At 35.3% G+C, this 18459-nt stretch overlaps 1 protein-coding gene across 4 annotated transcripts in view; it reads left to right on the top strand.

The window, feature by feature from the left end:
- Positions 1-18459, top strand: part of SGCZ (sarcoglycan zeta) — a 1168508-nt gene that overhangs the window by 33610 nt on the left and 1116439 nt on the right. The window lies entirely within an intron of this gene.

The raw sequence follows: 18459 nt of genomic DNA, 5'->3' as shown, positions 1-18459 counted from the left end.
ACTTGGTGGCTCCAACTCTAATTATTATGAAACAATCTTAAGGTGATCAACTGCTTCTTTATTACCATTAGACATACAAAGTTCTCTCCAACAATTTTCAAGAGACGTAGGATGATTAAAAGAAGTGCTATTGAATGCTAGGAGTAGACAGCTACTATAATTGGTCATAATTTTAAAAGTTAATTATGCCACAAAATTTTTCTTAATTCATATGTGATAAGTCTAAAGATAAAGCAATAATGACATGAGAAATATTTTATTGTTTCTTACATAAATGTAGTCCCGTAAGGATTTTATTAAAAAAGAAAAACTAGTTTTGAGGCAAAAGCTATGTAACACGTAAAGTAGAATAAATGAATCCATTTGAATTGTTTGTAAATTGTGTAATTAAGCTGCAAAATTACAGTTATTTCACTTATTTTTACATCATTTTAGTGTTGTTTCTTGGATATTTCCCTTGATGGACAAGGAGATGATGAATCTTTTGAAGCACTGCTAAATCATATGTGTTTTTGAAAATGAATTTCTGGATGGCAGACCGTAAGGGGCTTTGGCCATTCATTTATTCTCCTTTTTATTGTCACTCAGTTTTTTATCACTTGCTGTAATAACCATGTGATATGTATGAATACCACATTTCTATATTTAAAAATATCATTTTAGTCTTCTAAACCAAACCAATTTAGGTTTTAAGTAGCCTGTGATAGTTGCATGAAGAATCAATGTGCTACTTGCCACATAGTTAAATTTACAAGGTCAAGATCTTGTTTGACATCAATCCAGTGTATTCTGTTTGAGCTGAACCTGATAAAGACGTGCATAGTGAAACTGCAGTTGCCTCACGGGGTTTGTACACTCAACGCCTGACCTTGGTATAATTGGGAAGCCAAATGAAAATCCCACTACTGTCGATTTTGTTATCCCAGGGAAAATAGAAGTAAAAGGCCAAAGACTGTTTGGAAACTTTTAGAATACAGATTTACATTTAAATTTACTTATAATAAGCAAATATTACTTCTGAGATTTGGAAAGAATACAGACTTCCAGAAAAGATACCGAGGCAGAATATAATAGGATAGAGGGTCTTGGGGTAAGGCACATATAGGCATTTTGTTTGTTTGTTTGTTTGTTTTCTGTTGTGTTTTGTTTTGTTTTTTTTTTGAGATGGAGTCTCATTCTGTCTCCCAGGGTAGAGTGCAGTGGCGTGATCTCCGATCACTGCAACTTCCATTTCCCGGGTTCTAGTGATTCTCTCACCATAGCCTCCTGAGTAGCTGGAATTACAGGCACCCACCATCTTGCCTGGCAAATTTTTGTATTTTTGTAGAGAGGATTTCACCATGTTGGCCAGGCTGGTCTTGAACTCCTGACCTCAGGTGATCTGCCTGCTTTGGACTCCCAATGTCCTAGGATTATAGGCATGAGTGACCATGCCCGGCCAGGTTTGTCTTAACCTAGCTTTTTATTCACTCTGTAAGCCTGCCCAAGTTCTTGTTAATTTCTCTCATTTCTAAAAGGTATTGATAGTTCCTACTATCACTTCAGAAATATATGTAAAATGTGTGACTTAGAAGATACTTCAGAAAGTTTCTTTTCTTGTTAAATTATCATTATTATTATATTTTAATAGGTTTTGGGGAACGGGTTGTATTTGGTTACATGAATAAATTATTTGGTAGTGATTTCTAAGATTTCGGTGCATGTATCATCCAAGAAGAGTACGCTGTACCCAATGTGTAGTCTTTTATCCCTCACCCACTTCCCAACCTTTTCCCCAAGACCTCCAAGTCCATTGTACTGTTCTTATGCCTTTGTGTCCTCCTAGCTTAGCTCTCACTTACGTGTGAGAGCATACAATGTTTGGCTTTCCATTCCTGAGTTACTTTACTTGCAATAATGGTCTCTAAATTTGTCCAGATTGCTGAAAATGCCATTATTTTGTACCTTTTTACGGCTGACTAGTATTGCCACATTTCTTTATTCCGCCACATTTTCTTTATTCACTCATTGATTCATGGGTATTTGGGCTGTACAGAATGATTTCTATCAGAGATGCTATTATTTAGGCAATGGTTAGCGATGGCAAAAGATTACATCTAGATTCCTCCTTTGCTTTGATATTTTGGCCAAGGATCTTGGGTTGTGAAATTGTTCTTCAGTTGCTTTTATCACATTTTTAATATTGGAATACTGTTTTTCTGATCTTAACATGGACAACAATAGCATCAGGAGTGGTTGAGTTTCTAAAATAAGAGGAAAACCATCTCTAATTCTTTTATATCAGAATGAAACAAATCGAACTACATTCATGGGTAAACCGTTTAGAAACATAGTAAGTGAAAATGAAAAGAACATTTAAAAATATTGTTGACTGAATTGGCTTGATATTTTTTATATAGATAGTCATTCTTTCTTACTGAAAAAATAGAGATGCCACGGTAGATAAATGATTTTGCAGTGAAAAAATGCTCCACATGTCTGTATACTGCTTTTCAAGTATGTTACCAAAAAGCCAGAGGGTAGGGGTAGGTTCAATTTCTATACATTGCAATGTGTGCTTCTTTTCAGTTGTGTAATTGCAATGGTTGGGCATGATTTTCCCTGTGAGTTGAGGGAGGCAGAGTAGCAGTTTCACAAGCCATTGAATGGTACCTGTCAGAAAGCCTAGATGCAGAATCAATGCATGAACTCGGGTGATTTGTATGGTTCCAATGGTGACAGAGGCAAAGGCTTGGTCTTGAACTGACATTTATTAATCTTGTGTCCTTTGACGACTTACATTTCTCCAGGAGTAGCTCTTCACCCATGAAGTGAAAGGACATAAACCCTTGCTCTACCTTGCTGGATTGTTGCAAAGATTATGTACAATTACAAATGACTAAACATGAAGCAAACTATGAGTCATCGGTGGGTGCCTGGTGTAGCTTCTGTTCCTGTCTCTTTAAAATGGATCTAGGCCTGGCACGGAGACTCAAGCCTGTAATCCCAACACTTTGGTAGGCTGAGGCGGGCAGATCATTTGAGGTCAGGAGTTCGAGACCAGCCTGGTCAACATGGTGAAATCCCTCTCTAATAAAAATGCAAAACTTAGCCAGACGTGGTGGCACAGACCTGTAGTCCCGTCTACTCTGGAGGCTGGTATGGGAGAATCACCTGAACCTGGGAGGTGGAGGTTACAGGGAGCCAAGATGGTGCCACTGCACTCCAGCCTGGGTGACAGAGTGAGACTCTGTCTAAATAAATAAATAAAATCTGATTGGGGACACTTTGGTAGTGGGGGAGGGGAGGGAGTTTGTTATTTTTACTGAAAATAGAGATTCAAAGGGAAAAGAATGTTTAGAGACCTTCAGAATGTACATTTGAATTTGAGTTTTGATTAGAATTCTTATGATATACAAGTGTTATTTCTGAGAATGGAATAGAACTGGGGCAGAGTGTAACCGATTAAGAAGGACTTTGGGTCAGGCAGACGTGGGTTTGTGTCTTGGCTTAGCTTGTTAATTTCCCTCATCTCTAAATGATACTCATCATTCCTACAATTCAAATATATTATCAAGAGAACTTCTATTTCTGATCTACTGTGTTTTGCTCTTGGTCACCCACGCTGGCTCTTACTCATGTTATAGAAAGGATCTAAGGTGCTGTGACTCCACATAATAGTCGTAAGACGGAAGAGCCTAGTTTTATAGTTATTCATAGTTACTTCTTATGAATATCATATCATACCATTAGGCCATTCATGTTACCCCTTACCCTCCTTTAGGTAAGGTAGCTCCACATATCTCCTATCAGTATTCATGGAGCTCAGCTGTGTCTAATTTTATCTTCACAGTGGGACAGCTAGATCATCTTCTGATACCTTGTAGGAGGTACAAGTGATGGCCTGGAACACGATGGAAAACCCCAGGGCTGAGGAAGTCCTGGTAGAATTCTAATGAGTTTCTTACTGAATTCTTCAAATGTTGAGGTCCAAGTATCAAGAGCTAATTTATTTAGCTCTGATATATTTAAATTCTGGAGCTTTAATGAGTCCAAAGCCACAGATGTAAATCAGTATTTATGCCATATTGACTTTTGAAGATCTGATACAAGAACTTGAGGAGACTCACTGAACGTACACCCAGATGGTTTACTTTGGATGAAGAGATACAAATTTCTACAGAGTTGGCCCTTTTGGTTAAATAATGTTCCCAAACAAAATTTGTATACCTAACTTGGGTCTTTTAAAACCAAGAAACAAGACAGTATAGACGACAACCAGTATGCTATGTAATCTGAAGGTGCTATCATCTTTCCCTATGAATCCTATTTATTGTTGTAATTGGCCCTTATGTTTTCATGATGTTGTGAGTGATTAGAGAAGAAGTAATGCATTTAAGAAATGCCTGTCCTATTCCACCCAATTCACCAAAAATTTTTTCCCCAAAGGATTAATACAGTGTAGGTTTCATAACCATAATTTATTTTTAAATTGAGGCTTATTTTTCTGAAACAAATGAAGTGTATCCTTTGTTTTCCTAGCCAATAGTTTATATTGTAATTACTAATTTGTACTTTGATATTATTGACAGGTGTTAGCAAACTGAATTTATAGGTTCTCGACTGTAGAGGGGTATCAGCTGGTTTATTTCTTATTTATAAAGATGATCCATTAACTTACTTTCTAACCATAAATGGAAGCCATAATTTCGTTCATGCTTTCCCTCCTGGCTAAAAATCGTAATTAGTTATAACTCCAGAGTATTGTAGAGTGACAGTGATTTTGAGAACACATGGATCATTCGAATCTCGTAAGTAATGGTATTGCTCAACTTTATTACACAAATGTAAAAGATTAAAAAATTAAGCATTAGAAATAAATTCTATATTTAATGGGGGATTAAATTACTTTAATGGTGGAGGGAATTGCTTGTATGGTCTAGATTGAAAGTGAGCTTCTGATTTTTCCTACTTTCTGCTATCACTGAGATCACACACATTTTTAAAAAGATTAACAATGCAGTTACACGTGGCAGTCATTCAAGAAATATTTGTTAAATTAATGAAGACGTGGGGAATGAAAGACTGAATGAAAATTAAATGTCATTCCAAGTTCTGTCTGTTTCAGAATGTGTATCATTTGTATCAGAAGTTGATGTTCCTAAAAATTTATGAAGTTTTGGTACCTAGTTTCGGCAGAGGAAAGTCATGAAATATCTTTTAAACACATCATTCTGTTAAAACTCTCATATGGTAGAATTTACAAGATAAAATTTCAGTTACTTTATGTGTTAAGAATTAAACAACATTGAATCAAATTGCTGTTTGTGGAGCTCTTCCATTAGCCTGCAAACGTATGCTTTTCCTTGATACTTAAATTTGACTTTAGATTGATTTCCTCAACAAAAAAAGTGCAGGAAGGTAAAAAATAAGCCATAGAGTGACATAAGGTTTGAACCCCTGTAACTTAGCTGTGCAACATTGAGCTAGTTGATTCCCCCATGCTCCATATTGTGTATTTAGCTATGCCTAAGTAGCAAGAGGCTGGCACATTGTAGCCTCACCGTAAATAACAGCCATTAAGGTAGCTGTTGTTATTGTTACTATTGTTATTAAGGGTTGTATTATGATATTTTTAGAACATACAGTTAATAATATCTAAGAGTTGTAGCTACTTGATATTACGCATTAATTTGAATTTCTTTTTTATTCTAAAGTATAACAAATCCGTTTCACAAGACTGTGCGTGAATTACCCCAGATTGATGTGCTACTTTTAAAAACTTTCATTTCCTAAACTAATTTTCAATAGCTTCTTATTAGAATGAGTAGTATATGATAGACTAGAATAAAGATACCCTAAAGGCCCTGTGAAATTTAATATGCATATTTATTATAGAAAAGAATCAAGACAAACTTAATTTGATGTTTTCCCTTTAGTTGCTGAGATATAAAATTTGAGTTCAGTAAACAATACATACCTGATACCTCTTTCATAGTTGAACATAAAATCATATTTTGGTGTAAAAATGCAAACAGGTTAAGATTTTTAGCTACACTGGCTTAGTTTTACATTTTTAATCGGCCTACTCAACGATATTAAAATGTTTATAGATTGGGCCGGGCACGGTGGCTCATGCCTATAATCCCAGCACTTTGGGAAGCTGAGGCAGGTGGATCACCTGATGTCGGGAGTTCGAGACCAGCCAGACCAACATGGAGAAACTCCGTCTCTACTAAAAATACAAAAAATTAGCTGGGCGTGGTGGCCTATGCCCGTAATCCCAGCTATTCGGGAGGCGGAGGCAGGAGAATTGCTTGAACTTGCGAAGCAGAGGTTGTGGTGAGCCGAGATTGCGCCATTGCACTCCAGCCTGGGCAGCAAGAGCAGAAACTGTCTCAAAAAAAAAAAAAAAGTTTATAGATTAATATATATAGTCTGTTTCTTTCCTCACACATAAATATATCATTAATTGTAAATCATAATACATACCAGATTAAAATACACATATAATGTAATATATAATGTAAATATGTAATGTACAGCTATGTATATTTACATATATACATATGTACATTATATATGTATATATGTAAATATATGTATTATGTTACATTATATGTACACATATAATGTAAATGTGTGTATTATGTGTATATGTGTGTGTATGTACATATACACTAATATGTGTATGTATGTATACATATATAATGTAAATATACTGTTATATATATGTGTGTAATTTACTATCTAAAAGATAAGGTGAAATAACAATTGGCAAATAATCAAATGTAACTGCAGTATAATATTTATATTGAAGAGAATTCTAATAATCAGTGGTTAATTTTAGACCTTGCCTCCCCGTTTTTGAGGCAGGGCCCTCAGAATCTGGCAATGTGGGGTTGGACGCCGCTGGGTCTTAAGTCACAGCTCTGTTGTGATTTTTGTGACCTATCATTTCTTGATTTTCAAGCTTAATTTACCCACATTTTCAATGATTCTGTGAGCTAACGTTCTTCTAATAAGTTCCCTTTCTGCTTCAGTTTCTGTTATTTGCAACTGCAAATTCTATCTGCGAAGATACCAGTGCCTCCTACACCACCTTCTTATTTTCATGATATTATGATTTCAATTTGTGCTTTCAAAAATGTAAACTCTTTGATATTTTTCCTGCCACATTCTGAAATGAAACTTACTTGTTGTGAAGATGTTATATCCTTTCTCTCTTTCTTTAAAACAGGCCATCATATCTATTGTGAAGAACAGAAAAAAGAAATTGTTAATGTCGACACTGATTTAAATGCTAATTTGAGGTTTATGTTTCACTATGTGCTCAGACAGTAAAAGCGTTGTTATAAAACAAAGACACCTGCCAGGGTTGAAGCACCCTGTGTGTGGCAGATTGAACAATGTAGCTGTGAGATTTTGTAGCTCCTCCCACAAAGAGGTTAAGTCCATTTCCCTACCCCTTGAATCTGGGCTGGCTTTGTGTCTTTGACTGATAGATTCTGGTAGAAATGACATACTGTCCATTCTGAGTCTTGGTCAATTCTTGCAGTTTCTTTCTTTGCACTCTGAGACTACTGCCCTGAGACCACCATGTAAATAATACAGTCTGTCCTGCTAGAGGATGAGAGGTCACATGAAGAAAAACATATGGGCTCCAGCTGCCAACCAGCAACAACTGTGGGGCCTGAGCCTCTGAGCCCCTCTCACCTTGCAGCTGAATGTGGGAACAAGAGTGAGCCCCGGCGCTACCAGCAGAGGAAACCCTGCAGCCCCTGAAATTATGGGAAATAAGACATTTTACTGTTTGTTGTCACTGCATTTTGGGGGTGGTTTCTCCCATAGTCATAGTTAAATGAAAACTTTGGCAAGTCTTAACACCCGTGATATAACACAATCTTAGTTTTAACCTAATGGAGTATAATAAATGATGTTACATTATCATATTCTTCTCACTTGCAAGATGGTAACATTTTATGTATTCTAGCTTTCATGCAAGACTCCTAAGTTTACTGGACTTTTGATACCTGCACTTTTTCACTGGGTTTATTTTCATCTGGGAGCGTTTCTTGAGTTAAATGGAGACAACAGGAGATTGTCAAATCTAGTTTTGACAAAACAGAGTTTGGATTAAGAAAAGAACTACGTCTTTGTATTTAAAACAGTGGCATCTGATTTATAAGGTGACACTGGGGAGAATTCCCGCATTTAAAAAATCTAAGAATGCATAAAACCCCTTATAAATGTATAAAGAGTAGCTATTAGCTTGTGTTAAGTCTCATTTACTATAAACATACAGTTTAAATAACTTGTTATAAATTCACACTGAAATGTGGGAGGTTAAGTTTTTTTAGATGAAAAATCGGTTGTCCTAAGACTGAGTATTATACTTGAACGTATCAAGCGGCAAGATTTCAGAGTAATCCTGCAGAGAGATGTTTAGTTGCCCTTATAGAAGAATTTCACTGGGGTGGCACACTAATGGAATTTGAGCTCCAATCAGGCATGGACTCTTGTCACCAAAGGGATAAAAATATAATCCATTATTTTCGCATTGTGAAAGAGGAGGCTGATGACAGGAAGAAACAGAGTTGCAGGAGACAAAAGGATGCTCAGGTTAGAGAGAGCTGAGAGATGGGCATGAGAATGAGCTTGCCAAGGGCTAAGACCACAGACAAAAGCCATCCCTGCATCAACAGAGCCAGCAGCAAGCATTTGGCAGTGGGAAGGAGAGCGTTCAGACATATCAGTTACCGAACATTCCATCATTCCACATGAGTAATCCCGTACACAGGTCCTGCACACCATCCTCAAAGATTAATGACGCTGGCAGGAGGACACATGTCTCCCAGTAAAGGATTTCTACACTGGGCCAAGAAAACTGCAGGGTGCCCAGAAAATGATTCGTAGGACATTACAAGAAGTGGGATCTAGATCAGACTTCTATTACAGCCTGTATTACAGTTTTCAGAGTGTAAATGTTCTTATTGGTTCATCAGAAAAGACTAAATCTTGATTTATGGATCTCACTGTGTAGTATTTATAGTTTTTTTTTTTTTTTTTTGGATGGGAATAGATGATAAGATAACAAGATGGGAATTCATTTATTCTAAAATAAATGATCACTCATTTTTTAACATTTCCTTTTTAAAAACGATGTCCCAGGTTATAGATACTTTCCCAATGTGTTAATTTTCTTTCAGCAGCGATAGGAAACTATCACAAACTTAACTGCTGAAAACAGCACAAACTTACCTTATAGGTTGGGAGGTCAGAAGTCCAGAATGAGTTTCATTTGGCTAAAATCAGGTTTTCAGCAAGGCTACATTCTGAAATCTCGAATGGAGAATGTTTCCTTACCCGTTCTAACTTCTAAAGGCTGCCTTGGCTCCCTGGCTTATGGTCTCCCTCCATCTTCAAAGCCACAGTGTGTAGAACCTTCCGATCTCTCTCCCTTTCTGTCTCTCTCTTGTCTCTACTTACATCATTACATTTCCTCTTTCTGACCCTGACCTTCTTGCATCCCTTTTATTACAACCCTCGTGATTCCATTGGCCCACTTGGATACTCCACAGTAATTTCCCCCCCCTCAGTGCCCTTAGTTTAATGACATCTGCAAAGTCCCTTTTGCAAGGTAAGGTGACATATTCATGTGTTTCCGGGATTAAAACATGGTCATCGTGGCATGTGTGTATGGGAGCGTTATTGTTCCTCCCACACAAGTTATAAAACAATGTTTGGAGTTTGTATCTACCTTACCTTTAAGATAGGGTTTTGGTGTCCACCATGAGTAAACTTAGGTAGGCACAACATTTTACAGAATGTTTTACTATTAGGGCTGACATCAATCTCCACGAGTTATACCAAAGGGAGGCTAGTGGGGTGTGTGTGTGTGTGTGTGTGTGTGAGATTAGAGGTGGGACATACATAAGGACTATTTCAGGTGAGTAGTCCATTGGATAAAAAGTACTAAAACTACTTGTAAACTGTATTTATTTAAAGATAAATAATTCTACGTCTGTCTTAAACTCTATTAAGACAAATGTTTTTGAATAAGGGGCAACTCAGAAAACGTATACTCTAACAAGTTACATTGGCTAGTTGTACAGTAGAAGAATGCCACTGAGAATTTGCCCAGCTTTTAGTTGCTAGAATATTAAGATAAGAACGTGTTTGAGATGTAGTGATTTGAAGGCAGTTGGTCATATTTTGCCTCAAAATGAGGTCCCTGGTTATAAATGTAAAAATAAGTAGACCTTAGTTTATGATTCTCTGCTTTGGCTCAATTATTGATTACGTAAAGCCTAATGGTGCCACCTGTGAAAAATGTATTTTTATATATTGAAGTATTCTATAGATTTGTTACAATTCAACACTAGCTACTAATATTTCAGCCTGAAATAGGATTACAGAGAATTCTAAGAAACTGCAGTTGTAAGAGAACAATGCTTAGAAATATGGGCAGCAGAAATATGACTACCTGAGTTGAAATTCTTTCTTCTACCATCTCTTGGCTGTGGGCACTGGTCATTTATTTGTGTGCCAGGTTTTGTTGTCAGTGGCGGTTTTCAATATTTTTCATCTCCAAAGTACCTTTCGATAGTACCTATTGTATAGAGTTGTTCAAGGATTGAATGAATTGCTTAAAACAGTGATTAACACACAGAAAATACTCAAAGGATATTAAAGTAAATAGTCCAAATTTGTCAACAATTCAGCGTGCAACAGTTATGAAGATGTCCTCATGAATGTTTTGGACCTAAATGCTTTAGAATTCTTGGCTAGCATAAGATTATATTCAATGATATATTCAAGCAACTTTCCATATTTTTGATAATTATATTCTTCTACCAAATGTCTTCGGTGAATGCTATTATTATCGTCACATTGAAAAATTAAGAGAAATAATATATTAAACTATTAGAATCAAGAGACTTGCTTGAAAGATACTAGCCTTTCCGGTCATGTGTTTCTATGGTGCTTACCCATGTGGTTAAGTTCCAGACAACTATAGTCCCATTTCCACTTCCACTACCAGTATTTACCAATTATAAGTGGTAAAACTTCAGCAGTGGTCATTAAATAATCTCCACTAAATGGCAAACTGTGTCATTTGTGATGTCACTTTAAAATGATATTTGGTATGAATCTATGTCTTTGGAAATCCTTAGTTCAGTACATTTTTTAAAATGCTTTCTTTTTTTCTATATATATCTAAAATAGAACTGGTTAGGTTGCTTCTGCTTTCTTGGAGTGAGAAATCACAAGAATGCACAGCTCAACAGTTTTTTCTCAGAGCAGCTCAAAATTCTCTCTCAGGTTAATGGCAATGAAGCAGAAGACATGAGTGGAAATGATAGTTTTAGGAGTTGTACAACTTATAGAACTTGATGGTTGTGAAGGTGGTTTGTTTTATTGATGGTGTATGGGATCTGTTGATGAATTTGGCATTGATGCCAGTAGACCAGAAAGAGACTTTGAATTAGTCATTAGTGGTTGTCCCTCCAAATACCAAAGAATTGGAAATCCAAATTTCACAGTTGTAGAAAAGCATAGAGAATGAGAATTTTCAACTGATGCTCAGTGACAATGACTAGAAAATATTTAAATGGATTGATGTGATTCTTTCTTCAAACTTTTTTTGCAGCTTCTTTGATGTACTAAAACTGAACAAACTGTTATATTCCAGTATTTCGGAAGCTGATTTAAAAATTCACGTGTATTTTAAGAAGAATTAGTAGGCATGCTTAAAATTTCTTCCCACATTACTCATCAAAACAATGTTCCGAAGTAGCTAAAGCTGTGTTTACATCATCTTCAGGGATTTGGGCTGTTGAAAGGAATAAGAGAATGTCACCAGGGCAACTATTTACATAGGCAGGGGGATTCAGGAACAAAATTTTTCATGAATAAAGAAAGACTACAAAAGCCAATAGTATTTTGGTGTAAGAACATTCCCGTTATTGGGGGAGCGGTTATCATAACAGAAGTAAAAACACTGGGAATATAATAGTAGCTCTAATTGTGAAGTGCTATATATTAACTCATTTAATCTTCACCACGTTCCCTTGATGTAGGTACTGCTTTTATGCAATTTTTACAGATGAGAAAACTGAGATGCAGTTTGGCCCAGGGTTGTATTATGAGAGCTAAATCTCAAATCCAGCAATCTGAGCCCTTAAGCGTGGGGAGATGAAAGTTTAATATTTTTCTTCTGGGTTGTTTTACCTTTAATATTTTAGAGTCATTTTGTATAATTAAACAGGTAAGACTCAGTTGAAGTTTAAACAAAGACTTCACTCACTTTTCTGTGATGTAACAATACTTTACAACTACTTCTATTCATAGCATATTATTTGTATATGCTTTATCTCTACAGCTAAAGCTCCTTTGAGGAATTTCCTAAATATCAGTTATCTGTATATTCCTCATTGTCTGTTTTCCCTACATTACACATCCCATACTTTCATATAGTGATTACTTAAATATTTTCAAAAACAATGATGGATTAGTGGAGATATGTTATTTAAGGAGAATTTGAGATCTAACATGTCTGGATTAAAAATAATAAGATTTTCTTTAAAACCTTCAAAATATTATATTGTTTTCAGGGTTAAATACTATTTAACATTTCTGAGTTTATAGTTCAGTATAAATTCCTTAAGCAGTGACATTCAACTTGGTCAAATACATTTTCTACATCATTTGTTCTAAGTTTACCTGCCTGGGATAGGTATGCTTGCAAATACGAAATGAATAAAAAATATTTTCCTTTTGAGAATAAATATATTGAATACAGACTAGATCATGAGAAAATTTAGAATTTTTCAGTCTTGAACAATATATGTAATTAAATTTAGACCCTAGTGATTTATTAGATGAAAATTATGGCAATAATAATCTAGAACAAATAAACCCAAAGGCTTTTAGATTTTTTATATGCACTGCATAAAAATTAAGCTTTTTAACTGATCTAAATTAGAGTTACTATTGTTGTATTAAAATATATTTGGGAGTTCTTATTTTTTGACACTATATTCTTGATTTTTATAATAGAACATTATAACAGTAAAATGATTGGAATCACATTAGATCATTGGACACCTGAATCCATAGATAGTCCACTCTTGAGAAAAGAAATTAATTATCTCTAAATCCCTTAAAACTCAGAAGAACACATTGCATACCTTTTCCAACTGTGATTGAATGAAGGAAGGAGTAGTCATTTAGCTGCTACAAACCAGTTTTGGAAATACCATTTCTCATGTTATGGTTACTGAAGAAGACTTTTTACAAAATTGCAAATCTTTGTTGATAGTTTTTGTCTCCAAAACAAGTTTTTGATTGTTGACAAACCGAACCCCATTCCCCACTACACATATGCACACATACAGGCACCACCCACACACACAATTTTAAATAAAAGTTTATGTAAAAACTTTGAAGGCTCTGAAACTATCTGAAAAATGTCTGAATAATATCAACCTGTGTGTTTGCACCATTCTTTCATGCTGAAAGAACTCTGACCTTTGAAACAAGTCTCTGGGTCACTCTTTCAAGTAAATTTTACTGTAAGTACACCACAGTGTCTGATTTCTAATCTTTGACTTTGCCTATTTCTCTGACTAAACTGTCACAGGAGGGCTGAGAGTGCATCTTAACCACTGTCTTTTCTGAGTCATTTCAAGCCTGTTACATGGTAGGTGCAAAATACATAATAGATGAATGAACGAATGAATGGATGAAATGATTATCCTTTCATTTCATCTTTCCTGATTTGTTTATTAATAATATACTTAGGTTGTTCTGTGAAGATGATGGCACTCTGATATCAGGGTTACTTAAAGGTAGAGCAAGCTATACCATAAGAGATACAAAATGAAATAAGCCAAGGATTTTGCCATTGGTGATGTGGTGGTGAGAGTAGGGTTTGAGTGTACAGAGGACAATTTCAGGTAGACCAGGCATCAAATCATGGGTTTGTGAAGGTGTCTGGCATATGCAGAGTTGGGTGAGAAAATCAGGTAGGCTATACCACAGGAAGTTTGGTGGAGAGTGACAAGAAAGAATGGTAGATAATGTGTTGAAGCTAGGTTATTGTGGGTCTGAAATACCAAGGTGAGGCTTTTAGACTGTGGAACAAAGGAAATCAATGACAAGACAAGAAGAAAGTGAAATAAAGAGAATTTTGAATATGGCAGAAAGTCTTACTTGGAAAAATGCTTCAAGGGCTGGGCATGGTGGCTCATGCCTGTAATCCCAGAACTTTGGGAAGCCGAGGCAGGCAGATTGCCTGAGGTCAGTAGTTCGATACCAGCCTGGGCAACATGGTAAAACCCCTTCTCTACTAAAAATACAAAAAAAAAAAAAAAAAAAAAAAATTAGCTGGACATGCTAGCGCACACCTGTAGTCCCAGTTACTCGGGAGGCTGAGATGGGAAGATGGCTTGAGCCCAGGAGGTGGAGGTTGCAGTGAGCTGAGATCTGAGGTCATGCCGTTGCACTCTAGCCTGGACATCAGAGCGAGACTCTATCTCAAAAAAAAAAAAAAAAAAAAGTGCATCAAGGACCTCATAAAGTGTTTTTTTGAAATGCTAACTGTACACAAAGAGTCCTTTGAGCGTGATGGGAAATGAATGGTAAGACTGTTGTTTGGCTCTCTTGATTTGGGTACCAGGCAAGCTTTTGGATGGAAAGCTTTCTTTACAAAAAGTGAAAATAAGCATTTGGAAGAAGTGTTTCAAAATCATTCTCTGAGGAGGTCATGATTCCTCTAGAGAAAACATATGTTTGCTTTTGTACAATAAACATATATTAATCTAATAAATAAATACAGGTAATTGTGTAGACCTTGGTCAAACTGTTTGCTCTTAGTTCTCTTTACTTTCTGACAACATTGAGCTTCCAAATTTGTTTATTCTTAAAATGTGACCTAGAACATCTATCATATAAAATTCTTACCGCTAAACTGAAGGAAATGCAGATTGATCTACATTAAAGTAAAACTGTTATAGTGAAAGTATGGCCATCTTCCTGAATCTCTTAAAAAACACAAACATTTGTGGATTGCCTACTGTGTACCAATCTTTTAATAGTTTTATGGTTTCTTCCATCTCTGTAAGCATATCTACATTTTTTTGATATTTAATGAGTGAGTGAATAGAGGATGAATGTCAAAGTGGAGCTGTTGTAAAAAAAAAAAAAAAAAGGTTAGATTTTATCATAAGATCAAAAAAGAAGAAAGAAGATTCTTTTTTTCCCTCTCACAGCCTTCCAGTTTCCCTCCCTCTCTGCCTTTCCTTCTTCTTCCCTTCCTTTCTTTCTTCTTTCCAAATCAACATCTCCGGATACAATATGACAATGGATGTCTTAAAGGATGCAAATAAGAAAGCAAATGTAATTGCCGCATGTACATTTATTATTTTTCCTGTGAAAATGGCAGATTGAAAAACTTTAAAACATTAATTGTTTCTATGCAAATAAATTCTGCTAAGTACAAATGATCCTTATCTGTTTCTTAAAACAAGCACAACAGGACTTTTACTTGGTAAATGTTTTTAGTATTTAGAGCGATTCTTTGTAGGAAATGTTAAATGAATCATGTCAATGAGTGAAAACAAAATGAAACAATCTCAACACATTTCATCACTACCAACTGGAAAGACAAAGACAAAAATTGTCCCCAGTGAAACTGATTTCTTACGCTAGCATCTGCTAACTCTATATTTACATTTTCAGCTAATGTAGATCTATAGATTAACTGAGAGGGATATTTTAAAATATACTTGACAATATGTCTATACAGGACAATGCCTCAAGTAACAGATGTTCTAGCAGCTAATTCAGTTTATAAGCTCATGGGAATGCAAAAGAGGCTGTGTAATCTGCTGATCACACTAATCTTTCTTGTGTCCATTCTTTGCATTTATTTTATTTGACTTGTAGAAATCCCAATTGATACAATACTCCAGTGAATGAACTATGATGTTTGGAGTGGTGTGCTGCAGTCATATTCTCTAAAGAATATCTGAATCCATTGGAAAATGGAGATTATTATGTAGACATGGTTAAAATTAAATATGCACACATTAATATATGTATCCATAAAAAGAATAATAGGTAAGTTGTTAAACGTTTAAATAAAATGTAATTATTATATCATACACAAATACAGATATCATATACTCCCCTACTCACCCATGCCAACAGATAAGTTTTCTCCTAATCCTTAATCATTTGCATAAACAGTATTTGTTAAGTTTATTTTTGTTTTATAAAATAAATTCACATAGTTTACTTGGAATTTAAATGCTATATTTGGAGATAGCACTTGAATTGGGAAAAGAAATATTTTATAGTAGTCCATAATCAAACTCACCAAGAGCTTATTTTTTAAAAAAGCTTATGGCTATAGTTATCTTGATATTTAGAAATAGAAATAATTTTTTAAGTCAATAAGTTACTGGTTTTGATCTTGTGAGGAGAAATCTAGGGAGAAGGGGAAATGTGCCTAAAAGTTATTATGATAATAAAAAAGTTCTTTATGTGATTTTGAGTGTATTTCTTCACTATGAAGCACTGTCATTAATAATGTTTACAATAAATTTACTCACGCAGTGAAAGAGATAAACTTTACTAAAAATGAGATATCCTAAAATCACATGAAATTTAATTTTGTATTATAACCATTTGTCTGGAGATTATTCTCTCCTTTTTTTTAAAACTATCCTGTTCTGAAATACATCTCTCCTTTTCTAAAATGTGCATTACATGCACATGTATTCTAATTTCTGGGAAATAAGATGGAAAAGTACCAATTCTTAAAGCAAATTCATGAGTTTCTTTGTTTGAATTATATAACCATTTTGTGTTAGAAGCATTGCCTTAAATATAAATATGGAGTTGATTTAGAATATAATGTTGGGAGAATAGAACTAAAAGGAAATATTGTACGATTACCGTAAGTGGCTTTATTTACTTAAATAAATAATGAAGAATACTTGGGCTTAATTCAAGAATCAGCTAGTAGAGCTAAATAAACAAAATTGCCTTCTTCTTTAACGTTAATTTAAAACTTTTGTTGGCTGATTTATGCTACTTTCTGGAAATCATTGGACACAATGCTTAATATGAGTTAGGGTGATTTCTACCAAAAGAAATAGAAAGGTCTCCACTCAACTGACATTAAATCATGATTATCTCATATAAAAATGGATACAGAGGCAAAACTCTTGAATACTAGGCAATAGAGCCAATAAGATCTGCTTAAATGCTTAAAAACCCACCAGCTGAAAAACAAGTGTTCACGGTTAATACTTTGGACAAAATCAACGTTGTAGACTTTTTTGTCTCACTAATTATAGGCAAAAGTCTTATGTAATTGTTATTTCTGATTGAAATCAGCTAGTATTCAAATTAAGTAAAACACCCCTTCATGCACTCAATAAATATTTATTGATTGCCTGCCTTCTGCAACTTTGTGAAGTGCAGAATGTTTCATACATAGAGTGCAATTTTAATGCCATCTTTTGAAGATAAATTATGATATATGAATCAACAAATAGATATTATTTCAAAACTCCAAGGATAATGCTTTATGTATGCTGATGTTCTTTGTTTAGAAAGGACTGTGTTTACCATTCTTTGAAAAATTCTACCTTTCTTTCATTTTGTGTAAACAAAACACTGATTCAAGTTTTTACATATATGAGTAGATCATAAGTGGAAGTCTGGTTTGCGGAAAAGTATTTAATACCCAAATGGAGCCACCGTTTATATCAGCGTTATATTTGGAGACTATTTCTCTTTGGACTACTACATGTGAGAGAAAACTTTTTTTTTTTTTTTTTTTTTTTTTTTTTGAGATGGAGTCTTGCTCTGTCGCCAGGTTGGAGTGCAGTGGCATGATCTTGGCTCACTGCAAGCTCTTCCTCCTGGGTTCACGTCATTCTCCTGCCTCAGCCTCCCGAGTAGCTGGGACTACAGGCGCCCGCCACCACGCCCGGCTAATTTTTTTCTTTTTTCTTTTTTGTATTTTTTAGTAGAGATGGCGTTTCACTGTGTTAGCCAAGATGGTCTCGGTCTCCTGACCTCGTGATCTGCCCGCCTTGGCCTCCCAAAGTGTTGGGATTACAGGCGTGAGCCGCCACGCCCGGCCAAGAGAAATTAACTTTTATGCTGCTTAAACAGTATTATTTTGGACTTTGTTTTAACAGAAAGAAAAAGGTCACAATGTGTTTAAAATATTCATAAGTCATGCATTTTACATGCAAAGTTATAGTAGCCAGAAATGATCATTAACCAAGTTGTAGATCTTAAGGCTTTAGATTACTTCATCTTATCATAAATAACTCTAAATATCTGTAATCTACCTGAGTATGCAATCATACCTTCATGTAGTCTTCAGCATGTCTCAAGCAGTGTGGTCCAACGGAATTTGCGGCAGTGATGGAAGAGTATGTACTCTGCTGTCCA

Source organism: Piliocolobus tephrosceles, chromosome 7 (genome assembly GCF_002776525.5).
Source record: "Piliocolobus tephrosceles isolate RC106 chromosome 7, ASM277652v3, whole genome shotgun sequence".
Lineage (NCBI taxonomy): Eukaryota > Metazoa > Chordata > Mammalia > Primates > Cercopithecidae > Piliocolobus > Piliocolobus tephrosceles.
The sequence above is the reverse complement of the archived record's forward strand: the minus strand, read 5'-3'. Positions and strand labels throughout refer to the sequence as shown.